At 36.2% G+C, this 20,719-nt stretch overlaps 1 pseudogene; it reads left to right on the plus strand.

Annotated features, from left to right (window-relative positions):
* The first annotated feature begins 323 nt into the window (after window positions 1-323).
* Window positions 324-20,719, plus strand: part of LOC143682391 (NHL repeat-containing protein 3 pseudogene) — a 197,227-nt pseudogene continuing 176,831 nt past the window's right edge.

Genomic DNA, 20,719 nt, shown 5'->3' on the forward strand with positions numbered 1-20,719 from the left:
TATAGTGGGTAATAACAAATGTAATTTTTATGAATGAATGAAATTCTGCTTTCTATACTTTCCAGCCTGATTTGTATAGAATCCCCAGAAATCGTGTTTGGGGCTTTGCCTAAGAATACCTGTATTCTACCTGACCTTTGCCCTTTACTTTCTTTTCCTGCACTATACATTTCCACTGCTTCTTTTCCTTCACCACCCTTGCTCCCTTGCTCTCCTGGCTAAGACCCATCCTTATACAAATTCCTGTTTGTCAGTTTCAGGAGCAATAATTACCTAGCCTTGCAACTTAGTTCTAAAAACTTTGTTCCATCCAAATCTACACGATGTCTGACCTGGACATCAGGTGTCTGATTATTACCGCCTGCTGCGTACACACTCTGAAATAGCATCATGGTTAAGGAAGAGAATGCTTTTTGCAATATTAAATGGAACGACACATTGCTCTTGTGATACAGGTGGATTTCACAATGATTAGACATTTAAAATTATTTGTTTGGTAGGTTTTGTTTTGTTTTGTTCAAATTGAAAAATAACGGGTCAAGGAGGGATACTTTTTAAGCTTTTGCCACAGTTTGGAGGGAATTAATCTATCCTTTTGTAATTAAAGATTAGATCCAAGGATTATTTTTAGCTGGAGGCTTTCTTAAACCACTTAGAATACTTGGCAATTGAACATTTTGAGTGTTTTTTCTTTTCTTTTCTGAGATTTCTTTTTGTTTGTGATTGGATTAAAACATAGACTCAAGGAGTATTTTCTAATGGTCTGGCTGATAGCTGGAAATAATATGCCATTTTCCCTACCTAATAAAAATAAACCAGAATCTCTTCTATGTATAAGATAATTTTAAAATCAGATCAGTCAGAGTAAATAACAGAAGTCACTGAAGAGGTAAAGTAGATTTTGGAGCCAGACTGCCTGTGTTCAAGCCTCTGATACTTATTAGCTGTGTGACCTTAGACAGGTAAAATTTCTCTGTTCTGTTTCTCCTCATCTATAAAATGGGGACAATAATGAGACTTATCTCCTAGTCTTATTGTGGAGATTAAAATAATATTTGTAAAAGACTTAGAACAATCTTCTGGTATATTATAAGCAAATAATTACTATTTTGAGCTTACTATGTCTTTTCTGGGAATAGTATAATTGGGGATAATAGTCTAATTGCCATTTGTACAAACTCTGATTACTGAAGGTATATAGGAGAGTAGCTAGCTCTGTCAAAAACTTGGTATTTGTTGATAACTAGCATGCATTGAGGAAACTCTTTGCCAGGCACTTCATTAACTACTTCCCATATACTAATCAGTTTCATTCTCATGTTAACCCAAACCCAATGAGGTAGGTACTGCTATTGTTTACATTCTACAGATGAGGAAACTGAGACTTAAAGGATTCAAATGAATTTCCAAAGCCACAAACCAATGACAGAGGTGGGGTCAAACCTATATTTGAATGACATCAGAATATTTGCCAATAATGATAATCTCCAACTTTCTCTTTTGTGCGGCAAATGAAAAGTGATGTATTATCAAATTTAGAAATTAAATTAAAAATGATTCCCAATCCCATGCTCCAACCTGACTTCCTTTCCAAGTGCTGCCCTCTTTTTAGTCTAGGTAGATTGTATTAAGGAAATTATGAGGAAGGGACCAACATATTTTTAGTGGAATAATAAATGGTATTATCTGTAAAAAATGGTAGTATATTTATACAGTGCTCATTTGTTAAATTTTCTATAAACATTGGTTTAACACTTGCGGAGTGTAAAACTCTGGGCTAGGTTTTTCTATGCAAGTATGCAAGGAAGAGTGAGAATTGTCTGCCCTCCTGTTGCCTTTTGGTTAGTGGGATCTGCTATGTATGCAAATAGATCTGCAATTGATGACCAAATCTTTATATATATACATATATATATATATTTATATATTTATTTATTGAGAAATCTCCGCTCACATAAGTCCAGCCATATTATATAATCAGTGGCTCACAATATTATCACATAGTTGTGTATTCTTCACCATGATAATTTTAGAAACATTTGCATCACCCCAGAAAAAGAAATAAAAGAAAAAAATGAATTCTTACAACCCAGACTCCTTACCCCTCCCTTTCACTGACCACCAGTATGGGAGCGAAAGTCTAACGTACCTCGAAACTAAGCATTTGGATCCTTTCTTTCTGAAATGTCACAATTTAAGTTAAGTTTCCCCAGAATTGTATTAAATAGCTAGCAAATCTATTTCCTATTGGGCCTTGAAGTATAGAATTTCCTTCAATTTTTAGGTTTAATACTGGGCAGCATTTCCTGCTGGTTGGGTGCATTCTCTAAAGCAGAGCCATTTCAGGTTGCCTGAAGTTATGAGGTTTAAATATTCCAAACATGAACATTTTTTTTCTAAGAGAAGGTTTAACTTCAGACCCTTAAGTCATTAAGCTAAGACCATAAAGAAAGTTTCCCTCAGGCTTTAATTGTGGGTTTTCAAGCATATCTTTAGTTTTGTGAAGTTTTAGAGTTTTTGGCCAACTCATGTCTCATAGAGGGAAAAGGAAGATGCCAGGAGTGGCTGACTGCAGTAGAATATTTGTTTGATCACGACTTTGAGAAATGCTAGCTTCTTTGCCCAATTGCTGGACATAAACATGTAATATTTTGCACTAAACTCTGTCCAATATCCCTTAGTCTTCAGGCTTCATTTAAAAAAATTCTGTTTAGAGTTTTCTTATCAAGGCTAATCATTTCATAAAGTGTTAGGAAGTATCTTGGACCATCAATTATTTAATGTGTCAGAGAATTAGCTCCTAGAAGAAATTTCTCTCATAATTTCTTGCAAATTCAATGAATATGAAAGGTGACTCAGGAGTTTTCAGATTGAAGAAATACCTGTCTTGATTTGACAAGTGTAAAGGAACTCGAATTCATGAATTTGCTAAGTTGCTCCTGGTGAATTGGCACCAGCTTGAGTCAGATTCAGGAAAAATCTCCTTTTATATGATACTCTGATTCAGCAAATCCAAATAGTAGATTCTGGAAAATAAGGAAACAGATCAAGATTTGAAGCATGCAGTATCTAAACATCCCCATCAGGTCTTATATACTTTTCCGTCTTCTCCACTTTCCTTAATTTCACCAAAATTTACTCTTCCTATATGCCACTCTCATCTATCCACTCACTGAGTAACCAGAGGGAATAAAAATACAATAGAATCAACAAAACCAAAAGTTGGATCTTTGAAAAGATCAATAAAATTGACAAACCTTAAGCTAGACTGACAAAGGAAAAAAGAGAGAGGAAGAAAAGAACTAAAATCAGAACTATAAAGGGGGTTACTACCAATCTGACAGAAAAAAATGGCTATAAGAAGATACTATGAGAAACTATACACCAATAAATTAGATAACCTAGGTAAAATGGACAAATTCCTAGAAAGACAGAAATGACCTACATTGTCTCAAGAAGAAATAGAAGATACCAACAGATGAATAATGAGTAAAAGAGATTGAATTAGTCATCAAACACCTCCCAACAAAGAAAAGTTCAAGAACACATGGCTTCACTGGTGACTTTTACCAAACATTCCAAGAATAATTAATACCAATCCTGCTCAAAATCTTCCAAAGGGTTGAAGATGAAAATGAGGGAACACTTCTTAAATCATTCTATGAAGCCAATATCACCTTGAAACTAATACCAAATAAAGATATTGCAAGAATATAAAATTACAGACCAATATCCCTTGTGAATATAGATGCAAAAACCCTCAATAAAATACGAATCCAACAGCAAACCTAATCCAACAGCAAACCCAATCCAACAGCATAATGAAAGAGAATTATATACCATGATCAAGTGGGATTTATCCCTGGTATGCAAGGCTGTATCATCATAAGAATATCAGTTAATCTAATACATCACGTTAATACAACAAATGGAAAAAAAACACACATGATCATCCCAATTGATGCAGAAAATGCATTTGACAAATTCCAGCACCCCTGCTTGATTAAAAAAAGAATCTTAAAAAACTAGGAGTAAAAGGAAACCTCCTCACCATGCTAAAGGGAATATATGAAAAACCAACTGCTAAAGTCATACTCCATGGTGAAAGACTGAATGCTTTTTCCCAAAGATCAAGAACAAGACAAGTATGCCTACTGTCATCACTGTTATTCCACACTGTAAGGAAGTTCTAGGCAGAGTAATTAGGCAAGGAAACGAAATAAAAGAATCCAAATTGGGAAGGGAGAAGTAAAACTTTCACTATTTGCAGATAACATGAATTTTATATAAAAAATCCTGAAAAATCCACAAAAAGCTACTAGTGCTAAGTGATGGGATACAAGATTATGCCAAAATCAGTAGTGTTCTATACCCTAGTAATGAGCAAACTGAAGAGGAAATAAAAATAAATTCTATTTGCAATTGCAACCAAAAGAATCAAATATCTAGGAATAAATTTATCCAGTGATGTAAAGGACTTATACTTGGAAAATTACAAAACATTGCTTAGAGAATTCAAAGAAGACCTAAATAAATGGAGATTTCATAGCAGCATTATTCACAATTACCAAAATTTAGAAGCAACCCAACTATACATCGACAGATGAGTGGATTAACAAATGTGTGTGTATATATATATATATGATGGAATATTATTCAACTGTGAAAAAGAATGAAGTTCTGATGTATGTGATAGAATGGATGAACCTTGAAGTCATCATTTTGAGTCAGAAACTAGAATACAATTACCAGGGCTGGGTAGGGCTAAGGAATGGGAAGTTAATGCTTAACTGGCATAGAGTTTTTGTTCTGAGTGATAGAAAAGTTTTGGTAATGGTTGGTAGGTATGGTAGCATAACATTATGAATGCAATTAACATTACTGAGTTATATATTTGAATGTAGTTAAAAGGGGGAAATGTTAGTTATATATATGTTACTAGAATAAATTCTTTTTAAATGGGACCGTATGACATAAACAACATGTACTGCAGACTATGTAATACCATTAATAATATAAATATAAGAAAAAGTATTCCAACAATTATAACAAAGTTACTATACTAATGTAAATGTTAATAATAGGGTAAACTGTGGGTATAAGGGGGTGTTCTAGTTTGCTACCTGCCAGAATGCAACACACCAGAGATGGATTGGCTTTTAATAAAAGGGGATTTATTTCGTTAGTTCTTCAGAGGAAAGGCAGCTAACTTTCAGCTGAGGTTCTTCCTTACATGGGAAGGCACAGGATGGTCTCTGATGGCCTTCTCTCCAGGACTCTGGGTTCCAACAACTTTCCCTGGAGTGATTTCTTTCTGCGTCTCCAAAGGCCTGGGCTAGGCTTCGAGTGCTGAGATAAGTATGCTGAGCTGCTTGGGCTGTGCTATGTTGAGCTCTCTCATTTAAGCACCAGCCAATTAAATCAAACATCATTCATTACAGCAGGCACACCTCTTAGCTGACTGCAGATGTAATGAGCAACAGATGAGGTTCACGTACCATTGGCTCATGTCCACAGCAATAGAGCTAGACACCTTCACCTGGCCAAGCTGACAACTGAATCTAACTACCACAAGGGGTACATGACAATTCTTATTTTTCTCTAAGCCTACAATTTCTTTAATAAAAAATAGTTTTAAAGAGGCAAGATGCATGGGGGAACATCATTATTAATACAACACTTATTTTAAGAGTACAATTTATTCATTTGGTAAAGTTATTGTTCCTCAGGAGGCACATTATCTATTTATAACATTTAATCCTGGTTTCTTAAGGTGTAGTACTAATGCCAAATTTGTATCAATTTTACCTACTGTACCCAAAGTGGAGATAATGATGATGATACTATTACCCGGAGGACACTTTCTTCTAAAAAGATCTCTCATTTTTCCTTTGTTGACTGTGGATGGTGCTGAAATAAGTAAGGGTAGATGTTATCATCCCACTTTTCCAGGTCATGCATAAGAAGCCCAGTGAGGACAAGCAGAGAAGCTGAGATTTAATCCATGTTTCCCACCATGCATCTGTGAGCCTTTTCCTATGAAGCTGTCAAGATCTGGGAACTCTTGATCCCGTGATCCTTTTGGGCTGGAGTCTGGAGCAACCAAGTTAGTTAGATGGCAAACTGAATTAATAAGATGATGGATGTGAAGGTGATGCCGGAAAGTGTATTTCTGGGTGTTTCTTTAAATGTGGCAAAGGTAGTAGTTTAACCAATTCAACAAAACTAGCTTGGAGAGTGGATGTTAACAACTCAGCAGCTGTTCACTGCATTGAGAGACTCTATTCCCCTTTTTCTGCCACTACGTTCTTATGCAATAAATATGTTCATTGATTATGACAGGCTGCCTTGTGTTATACAACCCAGGGCTCTCCCTGACCAGAGTGGAAGAACCATCCAAGAGGAGTACAGATTTAGAGCATAAATCAATGTGGGACAAGGTATTTGAACTTTGTAAGGGCAGTAATTTTTGTAACATTTGAAAAGACGGAAGACAAGTAAAATCTCAGCCTCAGAAGATTCCTGAGATGTCAGAGGTATATTTTCTAGTCTGAAGGAGCATCCTAGATGGGAAAGCTCTTTGAGAAAATTTAACTTACCTCCTGCTCCCATTACAATTAAATTTCTAATCATTAGCCATAAAATAGCCTTCTCGGTAAGAAATGGATTCAGTTTCAGCATTACGGGGGTAAGTTAGCACTTTTTCATTACTCTACTTGCAATATATATTGGCCACCAGGTTATCCTGGTACAGGGTCATGCATATGCTTGAGAATCAGATTTACAGTTACAAATTAATAACAAATATAAATTTTCCACAATCTGTCTAAACTTTAGAGTCTTATTCTCATCTTAAAGAAAGAACTCTATGACTTCTTTGGCTTACTAAGTCTCTTAACTCCTCCTTTCTCTGTCAACTCTGAACATTTCAATCAGAAATTACTGTTAATTTTTTGATTGCCTGGAAAGTCCTCAAAGGTATTGCCATATTCCTTCTTGGTTGTCTTAGGTCCAACTAGAAATAACATTCTCAAAAGACCCAAATGTGCTCCACCTTGCATCAATTTACTCAGGAGGATGCAGGAAGGAATTTTAGCCTGCCACAGTGTAATGACGGGTGTTACTGCTCAGTGAGAATCCTCCCAGCAATCCACACAGAAGTCCATGGGCTAATCTTTTCTAGTGCCCCAGTACAACAGACACAAGAGAAAGACGCCCAAGAGTTGACTGTGGGAGCCACCCTGACCTCATGTCTCAAATTGGAACTAATATCACCTACGACAACTCCATAGACATAGTTTCCAGCCTGCAAAGGACATGTTAATTTGCAAGTGTCTCTGAGCTTAGAGAGACCAAAGCTATGGTTTATTCATGGTTCTACCAGTTAAAACACAGTATACCATCAGGGGTCATTTTTACCATAAGCAACCATGCCTTGTAACATGGTTTGCATTTCACTTTTATCACATTTCTGGGAGAACAGAGATAGAAAGGTAACAAAGGTCAAATTTGACCATACAGGAGGAGAAATGCTTTGTTAACCCTTTAATCAATACTATTATAATAGTTTCTCTAGCTATACTTTACACCAGCACTTCTCAGTTCTCCCTCAAGATCCTAGGATACCCAGGGTGAAATTTAGGGGGTTTGTGAATTCCTAGAAATTTACATAAACTTTTCTAATAACTAGAACTAGAGAGTTACTTTGAAGTTGTAATCTGAACCTGGAGAAAATGCAGCAGCTTTGTAACTTTCAACAAACTGTGTGTTTTCATATTGCTTAACTGGAGTTGGTATTTCTGTACACTACATTTTAAGGGAAGAGTAGAGCCCTGTACAACCCTCCTATGGGCTCTAGAGATATGATAATAGGAGGCAGAGCCTAAGCATTTTCCCCCTTTCGTATCTCTTGACTCTTGGTTCAGCTTTCAAACATGAGTTTAGGTAAATTCATAGACAACAAGTATACTGAAAAAACATTATGGATTTTCAGGGTTAAATGTTAACCCTAAAAGACAATGGTTAGGAAAGAGCTTACGATGCTCTTTATCTTCAGAATGACCCTGAAAGCACCATCAAGGAAAAAAACATAAGTCTGTGCCAAGATATGGCAAGGTTGGGAGAGATATGCTGATAATCTCATAAGTAGCTGACCATAGCAGCTTTTGAACACTTGGCCATACTTCTAAATGTTTGTAAAATAGGAGTGCATAGGAACCTGGGTGTGTCTGCTGTATTCCAGGGATTTACAAATTTTAGAAAACAAACATTTTTGGGATTTTATTTCAATTGCAATCTTAAATATGAGCATGTTCTGAACATGTTCTCGTTCATCTGGGTCATACTGTGGACTGACTACTGCTGTGCAGTTTTGTTATCTAAATTTTCCTAAATTGGAGTTTGTGCTAATATTAAAGGTATGAGTCAGGGTTCTTCAGAGAAACAGAATCTACAGGATATTATGAGGTATTAGTATATGAATTGGCTTATGTAACTGTGGGAATTGGCAAGTCCAAATTCCATAGGACAATCTAAGTCAGAAATGCTGATGAAGGCTTCCATAAATTCCCCAGAAGAAACTGGTTGACTGAAATGGAGAGAAAAATTCTTTCCAATTGCTGAAATAATCAGTTCTCCCTTTAAAGCTTTTGGCTGACTGGACGGGACTTTTCTCATTGCGGAAGACAATCTCCTTTATTGGTTGGGGATGCAACCAGTGGACGATGCAATCAAATTATTATAAATGCAAATCTACCTGTGAAACAACCCTCACAGCAATAATCAGACTAGTGCTTGCATGAACAAACAGCTAGACACCATGAATTAGCCAAGTTGACACAAGAAATTAACCATCACACTATCCCTTTCCTCATAGTTCCCAACCAGAGGTAACCAGCATTCTGACTTCTGTCTCAATTGATTAGTTTTACTTATTCTTGAAATTCCTATAAATTATATCTTTATATATGTAACTTTCTTGCATTGTCATTATCACTCATAATTATGTCTGTGAAGTGTTATGCATGGAGGAGTAGGACATTTTTTACTGCTTTATAGTACTTCAGTATGTAAGTAGACTACAATATTTTGTTGCATTCTACTGTTGGACAGTTGGACTGTTTCTAGCTTTTGGATATTACAAATAAAGCTGTAATGTAGTTTTGAAGCTGTCTTTTGATAGACATATGCACCCATTTCTGTTGGGTATATAATTAGAAGTTCAATTCTGGGTCATAGGGCAATTTTATGTTCAGCTTAAGTAGCTACTGCAGTTATTTTAAACTCTTTTCTACACTTGTTACTAACAGTCATTTAAATTTTAGCCATTCTAGTGGGTGTGTACGATATCTCATTGTGGCTTTAATTTTCATTTTTCTAATAAGTAATGTGTTGACAACCTTTCATATGCTTCTGTCCATTTACGTACCCTTTTTTGTGAATTGCCGGTTTAAATACTTTGTCCACTTTAAAGAAAAGGATTGTTTGATTTTACCTTAATGATTTGTGGGAGTTTTACATGTTATATATACAAGTCCTTTGTAGGATATATGCATTTTCTAGTATATGTCTTGCCTTTTCAATCTCTTTAGCGGTGCCCTTTGATGAAGCAAAGTTCTTAGTTTCAATGACATTCAATTTATCAACAAGGTCGTTGTGTTTTTTGAGAAATTTTTCCTTCTCCAAGATCATGAGGATATTCTATTATGTTTCCTTCAGTAAGATTTATTGTTTTACTTTTCGCAGTTGATATATAATCCATTTGAATTCATTTTTACATATGGTATGAGGTAGAGGATGAGTTTTACTGCTTTTTATTCTGATGTCTAATTGATTGGACTGGTTCTCATGGAAAAGACCAGTCTTTCTTCACTAAATTTTAGTGGCATCTTTGTTGTAAATTAGTTGAGCATATATGTGTGGGTCTTTTCCTTGCCTCTCTATTCTGATCCACTAGTCTATCAATCCATTCTTTTAAAAGAAAGTGTTTAAATGTCAATGTAACATTTATCAGGCATATTCTCCAGAGTCTGTGATTGATCAAGCCTGAGAAACACTACTCTGTTAGCTAGACCAATATCTCTCCAATCTGCCTGAATTTCAGAATGATCTGTAGAGCCTTTTCAAGTACACATGCCCAGGGTCCAGCAACAAAGATTCTGATTTAATGCTTTGAGGTGGGGTTTAAAAATCTCAGGTTTTTAAAAAACTTCCTAGATAATTCGTATAATTGGCCAAGTTTGGGCATGACTTCTGTAGGTAATGCTCTCCAGCCCAGGTTGTTCTTACTGGCAGGTATGAGAGCTGAAAAGGAACTGAAGGATAATTGACTCCAAATTTCTCACCTTAAGATAAAGGTCTTGAAGCTTAGAGAAAAGAAATACGTTTTACAAATCATAAAGTGACACAGTGACAGAGAAAAGCATTTGAATCAGTTTCCTGACCATCATTCTTTTTATCCCATTCATTAATTCATTTGTTCACTTTTTATGCATTCATTCATTTATTTTTTCACTTTTTATTTCATTCAAATACCAAATATTTTTAAGGACCTACATTTTGGTTTGGTAGATCTTCCGGAATGCAATATACTAGAAATGGGTTGGCTTTTACAATGGGGATTTATTAACTTACCATTTACAGTAATTAGGCCACGAAAACGTCTAACTCAGGGCATCTATAGGACAATACATTATCTGAAGAAAGGCTGCTGGGAATCTGGACTCCTCTGTCACATGATTAGACACATGGAGACATCTGCCGGTCTTCCTTTCCTGTGTTTTGTTGCTTTCAGCTTCTGGCTTGAGTGGCTTTCTCTGTCAGCTCTTTTTTTTTTCTGTGAGCATATTTTCCTGGAGCATATTTGAAGGGAAGGCATTTCAGGCACTTACTCTAAACATAGAAGCATGAAAGGTGAGGAAGAGTTTGGAGAAGTGCACATAGTTGGGTATTCCTGGAGAAGGATTGGAAGAGGCAGGATGTAAAACTTGAGATAGAATTAGGGCGCCAATTGTAAAGGTTTTGTATTTCCTTTAAGGAACTCAGGTCTTAGACTGATGCTGAAAGGAAATCAGTAAAGAATTTTGAAAAGAAGATGACTGACCTAAGAAAGATCATTCTACTCTGAAGGATAGATTGAAAAGGGGAGAGGGGAGCAGGAGGTAAACCAGGAGGGATGTGAGAGTTTAGGTGAACTTTGATGTCTGAACCAGGGCTTGGGAATTGTGGACAAATGGAGAGGTGAATAGAAGATAAAAAGGGGTGGAATCTCCGGGACTTTTTTTTTTTTTTTTTACATGGGCAGGCATCGGGAATCGAACCCGGGTCCTCGGGCTTGGCAGGCAAGCATTCTTACCTGCTGAGCCACCGTGGCCCACCCTTTTTTTCTTTTTCTTTTGAATCTCCAGGACTTAATGACAGATTACATTTGGGGCATGTGATAGTTTGGAGCTTTTATGTATCCCGGAGAAAGCCATATTCTTTTAATCAATTCCTGTGGGTAGAACCTTTTGGTTAGGTTATTTCAATTGAAATGTAGCCCATCCCATTCAAGGTGGGTCTTAATCCTTTCACTGGGGTTCTTTCTGAGGGCAAAAGACATAAAAGCCCAGAAGCTCACAGAGAAAAAGCCCCCAGAGGAGCTGAGAGAAGGAGCCATTGAAGCCAGGAGCTGAAAGCAATGAAACCTGGGGATGAAGGACCAGTAGGCGCCAGCCACAGGCCTCCCATGTGTCAGACGTGTCCCAGATGCCGGTGGCCTTTCTTCAGAGAAGATATTGTCCTGTTGACATCTTGATTTGGACATTTTCATAGCCTAAGAACTATAAATTTTAAATTAGTAAATCCCTATAGTAAAAGCCAACCCATTTCTGGGAATATTGCATTCTGGTAGCTTTAGCAAACTGAAACAGGGTAAAAGAGAACAAAGAAATTAGGATGTTACTTAGCTTTTTTAACTTAAGAAATGGTATATATCATGGTGCCATTCATGGAGGGAGGGAATTCAGAAGGAGGAGCATTTTGGGAGAGAGGTTGGAGGATGAGCTCATTTCAGATGTTTAATTTGAGGTATATGTGGGTCAGGCAAATGGAGGTGTCATCTGGAACTTATGAGAAAGAACTATACTACAGCTATGGACTAGTGAAATAATCCTGGCTTTTGGAATAACTTGGTTATTAATAGCTTAGAACAAGAATTGGACACTGAAGACATGATATTCTTAGCCACAGTTATTCTGAATACAGGTTTCAGCATGAAATTGCTTTTTCCTACAGCAAGAGAAATAGATTTCTCTTCTGTAGTTTCACCATCTTTCAAAGTCACAAACATAGTATATTAGTGTCTGCTTTATAAATCTTTATTTCATAAGTGGCTTTGTCAGCTTGTTCTGCATGATCCTTAGTTCTTGCCCATTTGCCTTTGAACCATCTTGGCCTCCAACTTCCATACTATTCCATTTTCTATGTCTGTGAAACGAATTACCCCAAAACCTATTGGCATAAAACATGAACATTTATATTGTTTGTGAATCTACAATTTGTTCAGGACTCAGTGGAAATAACTTGTGTCTACTCCATTCAGCATCATCTGGGGTAGCTTGAAGGCTGGAGATTGGAATCTTCTGAAGGTTTTCTCACTCCCATCTAGTTGTTGACACTAGCCAAAATCTTAGCTGAAGCTATTGGCTGGAATATCCTGCATATGGTCTCTCCATGTGGCTTGGGCTTCCTCACAATATGGTAACTAGGTTAAGGTAAGTGGAGAGGGAGAGAGAGGGAGAGATAGCTGAAGGGTGGGGGTTAGGGGAAAAGAAAGAGAGAGAGAGAAGGAAGAGAAGGGAAAGAAGGAGGGGAGGAAGAGGAGAAGGAAGGAGAAAGTACATACTGCCTTTTATGATCTAGCCCTGGCAGTCACACACTATCATCTCCTGGATTCTATTCACTAAAGCAGTCACAAAGTCTCTCCCAAGTTCAAGGTGAGGAGAAATAGACTTTACTTCTTGATGGAGAGTGGTACGTTTCTGGATGAGATATAGGACCAGAAATATTGTCATGCTTATTTTTGGATTATGGATTCTGCCATATGTCTGTTTATGGTCTAGATCATTACCTTAATCTGTTTCTAACCCTTCATTCTGCCTCTCTTGGGACTTGCTGCATTCTTTTCTTCATGCTTGCTGACTATGGGCTAAGTTCCAGAACAGATGGAGCACAATTTGCATGCTTTTACATTCTTTTATCCAAAAAAAAGTGATCAAAGGTGGCGATATCACCTTTGACAGTCACTGGGGGAGAATGCCAAAGCCAAGAAAAATGCCTATAAAATCTAGAGCTTCCAAGTTTTCTGTCAGCGAAAACAGTTAGATTTAGGGACTTGTAGCTAGCAGTGAGATTTAAGATGTTTGGTAGCACAAATCAAAAACTACATGTCTTCTTGGGTTAACCAGGACAAATTTATGATGGAGAAATCATGTTTTTTAAAAAAGACTTTGTGAGATGAGTTAAGATTTCTGTGTCTGTAGGGCAATTTTTCCTTTTGAAATTTTGGAATTTCTTTTCAAGGTGAAAGGTACTGTTGGTGACTTTGTTTATGACTGAGAAAGCAATATATTTGCAAAGTGAAGTTCTTCCCAGGAAGTTAGTTGGTCCCTGACTTTTGTTGCAAAGCTGCTTTGATTTATCCACAAGCCAAAGTTTCTCAACCATAAGGTTGATTAAACTGGCTACCAATTGAAATATGATGTAAAATCATCCTGATTGGGCAGATCACATGACTAGGATAGAGCTTCTCCACCAAGGTCTGTGACCCTGGGACAGATGTTTTGAGTAAATTTATAGGATGAATGGAAAAACAGAACATCAATGGAAATGGAAAAAATAAATCCCCATTCTGAAACCACTAAAAGCCAGAGGATTTGAAGGATACCATGATGATTAAATTAATCTGTCCACTTGGCCAGGTTATGATGTCCAGTTTTTCTGTCAGGCAAACAGTGGTCTGATTTTTACTGTGGGGGTATTGTGTGGATTTAAATATTCAGTCAGATGATTGCATCTATGGCTAAGATTACATCTATATCAGCAAAGGAAATTGCCTTCAGCAATGACTGAAGCCTCATTCAATCAATTGAAAACTTTAAAAGGAAAACTGAAGATTTCAGCAGTAGGAAAGAATTATTTCTCTCTCTACTTCAGCTAGTCAGCTTCTCCTGGGGAATTCATTGAAACCTTCATTGGAGTTCCCAGCTTGTGGCCTGCTGTATGGAATTTACACTTGCCAGTTTCCTGGAAAACCCTGACTAATAAGGATACTCTGATATGAAGTGAATGCCTCACCAACATTTTTTGAGTGCTTATGCAAGACATGGTATAAAGGAAGTAGCTTATTTGTATTAAAAAGCATCAAGCACTAGCCATGGAAACTTGAATGTAATAGTAATGATTATAGAAGTATGGATAGATAAGTTCATTTATTTAGCAAATTTTGTTGAGCACATTACTAGACACTGTACAAGGTACCTACAAATATAGAGTTTAAAAAGCAGTTCTTTTCATCTTTAAACTTTTAATTCTGGAATAATTTCAAACTTACAGAACAGTTGCAAAAGTTATACAAAACCCATACAGAGAACTCCAGCATACCACTCTCAGATACCCAGATCCACTAATTTTAACATTTTGCCACATTTTCCATATCAAGATCTATCTATCATCAATTTATGTCTATCTATCTATCTATCTATCTATCTATCTATCTATCTATCTATCTATCTATCTATGTACTTATCTATTTATCATTTTCTGAACATTTGAGAATGGATAGTATATTCATGCTCCTTGAACACATAATACTTGCATGCACATTCCCGAAGAACAAAGATATTCGCTTATGTAACCAATTTAAATACAGTTATCCACTTCAAGAAACTTAATATTGATATAAAACTTACTGTCTATATTCCATCTTTCTTATGTCCTAATAATGTATTTATTTATTTGTTCATTCATTCATTCGTCCATCCATTTTAATAATGTACTATTGAGACTTATCTCCTTCATTATTAGATCCTGTTAGGATTAAGTATTACATTTAATTGTCATTGTCTCTTTAGTTGTTTTTCCTTTGCTTTTTTTTTTTTTCCCATGGGCAGGCACCGGGAATCGAACCCGGTCCTCCGGTATGGCAGCTGAGAACTCTGCCACTGAGCCACCGCAGCTTGCCTTCCTTCTTTGTTTTTTAACTGTGGAAATTTATATAACAAAAACTTTCCTGTTGTAATCACTGCCAGGCATAGCATTCAGTGGGATTAATCACAATTTACAATGTCTGTCACCCTCATTACCTTCTGTTACCAGAACTTTCCCATCATTCTAAACAGGAAGTCTGTACCAATTACGCATTAACCCCCCATTTGCCCTCCCATCCCCACTCCTGGTAACTCATACTCTACTTTCTATCTCTGTGAGTCTGCATATTCTAGCTATTTTATACAAGCAAAATCAGACAATATCTGTTCCTTTGTGGCTGGTTTATTTCACTCAATATATTGTCTTTGAAGTTTATTCATATGGTGGTATGTATCAACACTTCATTCCTTTAATGAATATACCACAGTTTATCCAGTCATCTGCTTTTGAACATTTGGATTTCTTTCGCTTATTGACGAAAGTGAATAATGCTATGAACATTGGTGTATAAAATATCTATCTGAATCCCTATTTTCAGTACTTTGGGGCATATACCTAGCAGTGGAATTGCCTAGGTATATGCCCCATATGGTAGATTAAAATTTAACTTATTTGAAGTGCTTTCCATAGCAGATGCACTAGTTTACATTCCCACCAACAATTTACAAGGGCTCCGATTTTTCTACATCCTTAACAGCACTTTTTATTTTCCATTTAAAAAAATAATAGCCATTCTAGTGGGTGTGATGTGGTAACTTATGGTTTTGATTTGCATGTCCCTAATGGTTAATGGTGTTGAACATATTTTCATGTGATTATTGGCCATTTGTATATATTCTTTGGAGAAATGTTTATTCAAGTCATTGGGCTTATATATACATATTGTCTATTTGTTGTTGAGTTATAAGAGTCCTTTATACATTCTGGTTATTAAACTATTGTTAGATATATGGTTTCCAAATATTTTCTCCCATTCTGTCAGCTACCTTTTTACTTAAAGGCAGTTCTTGCCTGGATGAGTTCACAGTTTGGAGAGAAGTATGATAAGCAGAATAAGGGCCCCCAAAGATGTTGACTTCCCAATCCCTGGAACCCTGTGAATATGTTACATTATTTGACAAAAGAGACTTTTAAAAATGTGATTAACTTAAAAGTCTTGATATGGGGAGATTATCCTGGATTTTCTGAGTGGGCCTAAATGCAATCTCAAATGTCCTTATAAGAAGTAACAGAGGGGGGTATGACTACAGAAAAGAAGACAGCAATGTAACAATTGAAGCAGATGTTTAGGATTTGACAGATGTGGCCATGAGCAAAGGAATACAAGGAATAACCTTATTTTTCACTCTGAATGCTTTAAATAACTTCAGCAAATGGGAACGCTATCTTCCAAAGCAGAATCTGATCCTTTAGTTTGGGTAATAACCCCAAATAATCTCCAAAGTCTACTGAATAAAATGGAGTTTGAAGTTATTGAATACTATTATGGGTAGCGATAAACTGCCTCACATATACAAACAGGTCTCTACCCCAAAGCATGATGCTAATAAAGTATTGAGCTTCATTTCTGTGTGTCTGTGTGTTGTATGTGGGATATTTCAATGGCTCCAAGTCACCGTACACTTATTTTATGCTTCACAAAAAACAAAAATAATCTGCTAATTAGACAATGAAACAATTATTTTCTAGAATTTTAATAGAATATTTAAAAAAGAAAATTTAATCTTATTTAGAAGAATTCAAATTATATACCATTCTGTACATATATGACAAAGAGAATCTCTGTAAAATTGGTTGATATTGCCCTGAAATGTCTCCTTGTTCAGAGTCTGCCTTTCCGGAATAATTTTCATTTCTGGGTCACTGGTGTCCAAGTCTGTCAACACACCATGACATCCTCTGTAACATCAGAATATTTGAAAAGAAGCATGCTGAAAAAGAACATTCCACTGCATGTTCTAGAATTTTCTCCAAGTCCCTTAAACCCCTGTGCCTGTTTTCATGCAGATGACCATTCTCCGATAATGAATATTTACTTCAATAATATCATATTTACACCTGGTTGTTCTGTTTCTATGCCTTATTGTGCACCTGTTAACATTCTGTTTTAATGTCGAATCATAATGTCATCTTTTTGAAAACATTTTAAATAGCACTTACACTCAACATATGCAGAATGGACAATGCATACGACTCAATTGAAATGACAGAATGAACAGCTATGAATAGGTTTGCATATGCATAGACAAGGTCCACTACATCATGACCATTAGTTGGCCAACAGTGATTGTGATATAGCACTGACTATAAGAAATCCACATCTCAGAGATTTTAAGATGGGAAAAAATGTACCTCTTGGAGTTTCTAGAATTTATTATCTTTGTATAAGATTGTTCACTTTTTATTCATATATAACATCTCTGTGAGCACCCTATTGCAGTTATTATTATTTGCCATATGATGAATAAATTATGGCTTAGAAAGCTAAGTGGCTTGCTCAAGATCAGATATATTCAAGGACATTGTCCCTTGGCCCAGAGTCAGTGGGGCAATCACTCTAATTCTTTCCTTTTTGTGGTGATGGATGAAATATCATGTGTTCTTCATAATAGCTTTTGAGAAACAGAAACATGTGCATACATATTTAATATCAGAGGACAAATACTCTTCCTTGGACATAGATGTTGACTCCTGCAAGGTTAATGACAATATCAAGAAAACATTTATACATGTAAAAGTACAGTAGGATATTAAAGAGTATTTATATATCAACTTTGGTATTTTCAAATGATAATTGACTTTTTAGATTATTGAAGACAGTTCTGTTTCCTTTCTTTCCTATATCATACTTTCTAATTTATCCTCAAATGTTATCCCCAATAACACTGACTCCAGTTTTTTAAAAAGGTCTTTAAAACACTTTCTTTTAAGAACCTAATTTTCAGGGACTATTGATTTAATTAGCCTGAGGTCATTTGTTGGATTACTAATGTCTGTGTGTTCTCTTCTGGAAGTAGAGAAGTGGGAATTGTAGTGGAAGGAGAGTTCATTAGCTTAGATCCTGTGAACAGTTCAGCTAAGGTCTCCTGATAACATCTACTCTGCTTTTCTGTCTGTTAACTATTATGGACTTCAATTTGCCTGATTCCTACACAAGGTACATAAATTACTGGTAAGCATTGAAATATATGATTTTTAGAAGAGATGACATCATGGGATGCCATTCAGCTAATGAGTTCATCACTTTGGGTTTCCATAGCTAAAATGTTGCACTGTACAAATTGCAGATACATGATTTTTACTCGAGGGCTCTGGTGTTCTTATTTTTACTCAAGCATTTATAGAGCACTACTATGTATCTGCCACAATGGCGAGGACTGGAAAGATAAGGATGAAAGAGACAGGGTTCCTGCTCTTGAAATGCTTATCCATTAATGGCAGAAGCAGACATAACAACAGATGGGTTTAGTCCACAATGGTCCATTATCTTATAGAGCATATAAAGGGTAGAGTGGGTGCTCAGAGAAAGCCTAGCCCATTCTGGCTAGACAACTTTATGCATTAAACTAAGGAATTCTCTTGGTTTCATGTGACTGTGAAGAGTTTCTGAAAGGCAGTACTTTTTGGAGATTGGAGATGGGATTTTCCTCAAGGCCCAAATCAAGTTTCTCCTCTCTCATGAATTCTTCCTTGATATACCAGGCCCCAATATCCTTTCCCTTTTCCCAATTATTAGTCTTAAAATTTGGTTCATGTATTTTTTCATTGTTTCCAGAGATTTACTTCCCCCTCATTTTTTATTGTATCTATTTGAAGTTACTAACGATATTAATATATAAATATTTTTCACATATGAAGCACTGAGTATTGGAGGAAGGAACCTGCAGTTTTAAAATAAGCTCTGATTGAGACAGATGTAACTAGGAGGGCTATGATTATATAGGAAATGTCCCTGGCCCTCATAATAGAAGACAAGTTTTAGAATTTCATCCCAGTGCTTTTCTCGCTATACTTTTCTCATTGGGTGGACAGGAAAACAGTATCTAGCTGTTATTATGATAAAGGATTTCAGAGAGTTGAGCCTCAACTAATTAATATGGTAGAAATTCTTACACATTGTTGAGCTTCTCCATGGTTATGTGGATGTAACATATGATTGGTTTTGTCTATCTGAATCTTTCATTTATTCAAATTTTTAAATACTTACTAAAAATAAAGACTAAGGGTTTTTTTTTTTAATTCACCTAACTGCAGAAGCAATAGTGTGCTATCTTTCTACTTTAATTTTTTAAATCGTTTCTTTGGATTTTGTGACACCTTTCTTTGCTGGATCTCATCATAGCCTCTCTGTCTATTTCTTCTCAGCCTTCTTCTTTCTCTTCCTTTCCTTAATGCATTTGGTTCTAGTCATTTTATCTTCTTATTGATTCTCCATTTCTCTTTATAGTTGTCTCCTTTTTCATGACTTTTACTAATATCTATATGCTTATAACTCATACACACACAAATACACATGCACACATATGAGACAGAGGAAGAGAGAACAGTGAACAGAAGAGGAGAGGAGGGGAAGGAAGGGGAGGGAAGGTGAGAGGAGAGGAGAAATATTCTCAGTCTTGGTCTATTTCCTGATCTCTAACCTACAAACATAAAATTCCTTGAATATTTCTGAAACTCAGCAAGTCCAGAACTGAGACCATCACCATCCCCTGTACCTTGTAAGCTCCTACCTCCCCTTGTGTCTGCTCCTCAGTTGATGACATCACAAGACACCCAGTTTGGCCAAATAAAAAAATAAAACTTGCTGAGCCACTTTGCCTTCTTGGTTGTTCAGTACTTTTTCCAGGGAAGATGCGTTCTGGTGGATGTTAACATGTGATACAAAATTTTTAAACTTTGTGCCTGCTTCCATATAGCCTTCTATATCCCTTTTTGTTTCTGATCTTCAAGTCATTTTTCCTTCCAGATTTTTGACCATCTTGCCAGATTATTGGTCACTGCCCAGGAATCTTTGTACATTCTTTTATTTTTTTTAACTTTTTATTTTGAAATGCTTTCAAACTTAAAGGACAGTTACAAAGTAATACAAATTCCATGCAGCAAACTCCAACATATCCTATCCTCTCCCCATTTCCAGATCCCATATCCACACATTTTAACATTTTGTAACATTTGCCCTATCCGTTCTATCAATCCAACTATCTACTTGTTTACCTGTCTGTCAATCTATCTATCTCTGTATCTGTTTATTAATTCACTTTCTGAAATCCTGAGTGTAGGTTGTGTACCTCATACTCCTTGAACACATAACACTGCCATGTACATTTCCTAAAAACAAGGAGATGTATGCGTGTAGCCACCTTAAGTGCAGTTATCAAGGTCAACAAACTTAATGTTGGTATACAATTTACCAATTTTTCAATTGTCACAATGATGTCCTTTTTTTTCCCCTTTGGGTGCATGGTCTGGGAATTGAACTCAGGTCTCCCACATATAAGGCAAGCATTCTACCTCGGAACCACCTGTGCACACA

The sequence above is a fragment of the Tamandua tetradactyla genome, chromosome 1 (assembly GCF_023851605.1).
Source record: "Tamandua tetradactyla isolate mTamTet1 chromosome 1, mTamTet1.pri, whole genome shotgun sequence".
NCBI lineage: Eukaryota > Metazoa > Chordata > Mammalia > Pilosa > Myrmecophagidae > Tamandua > Tamandua tetradactyla.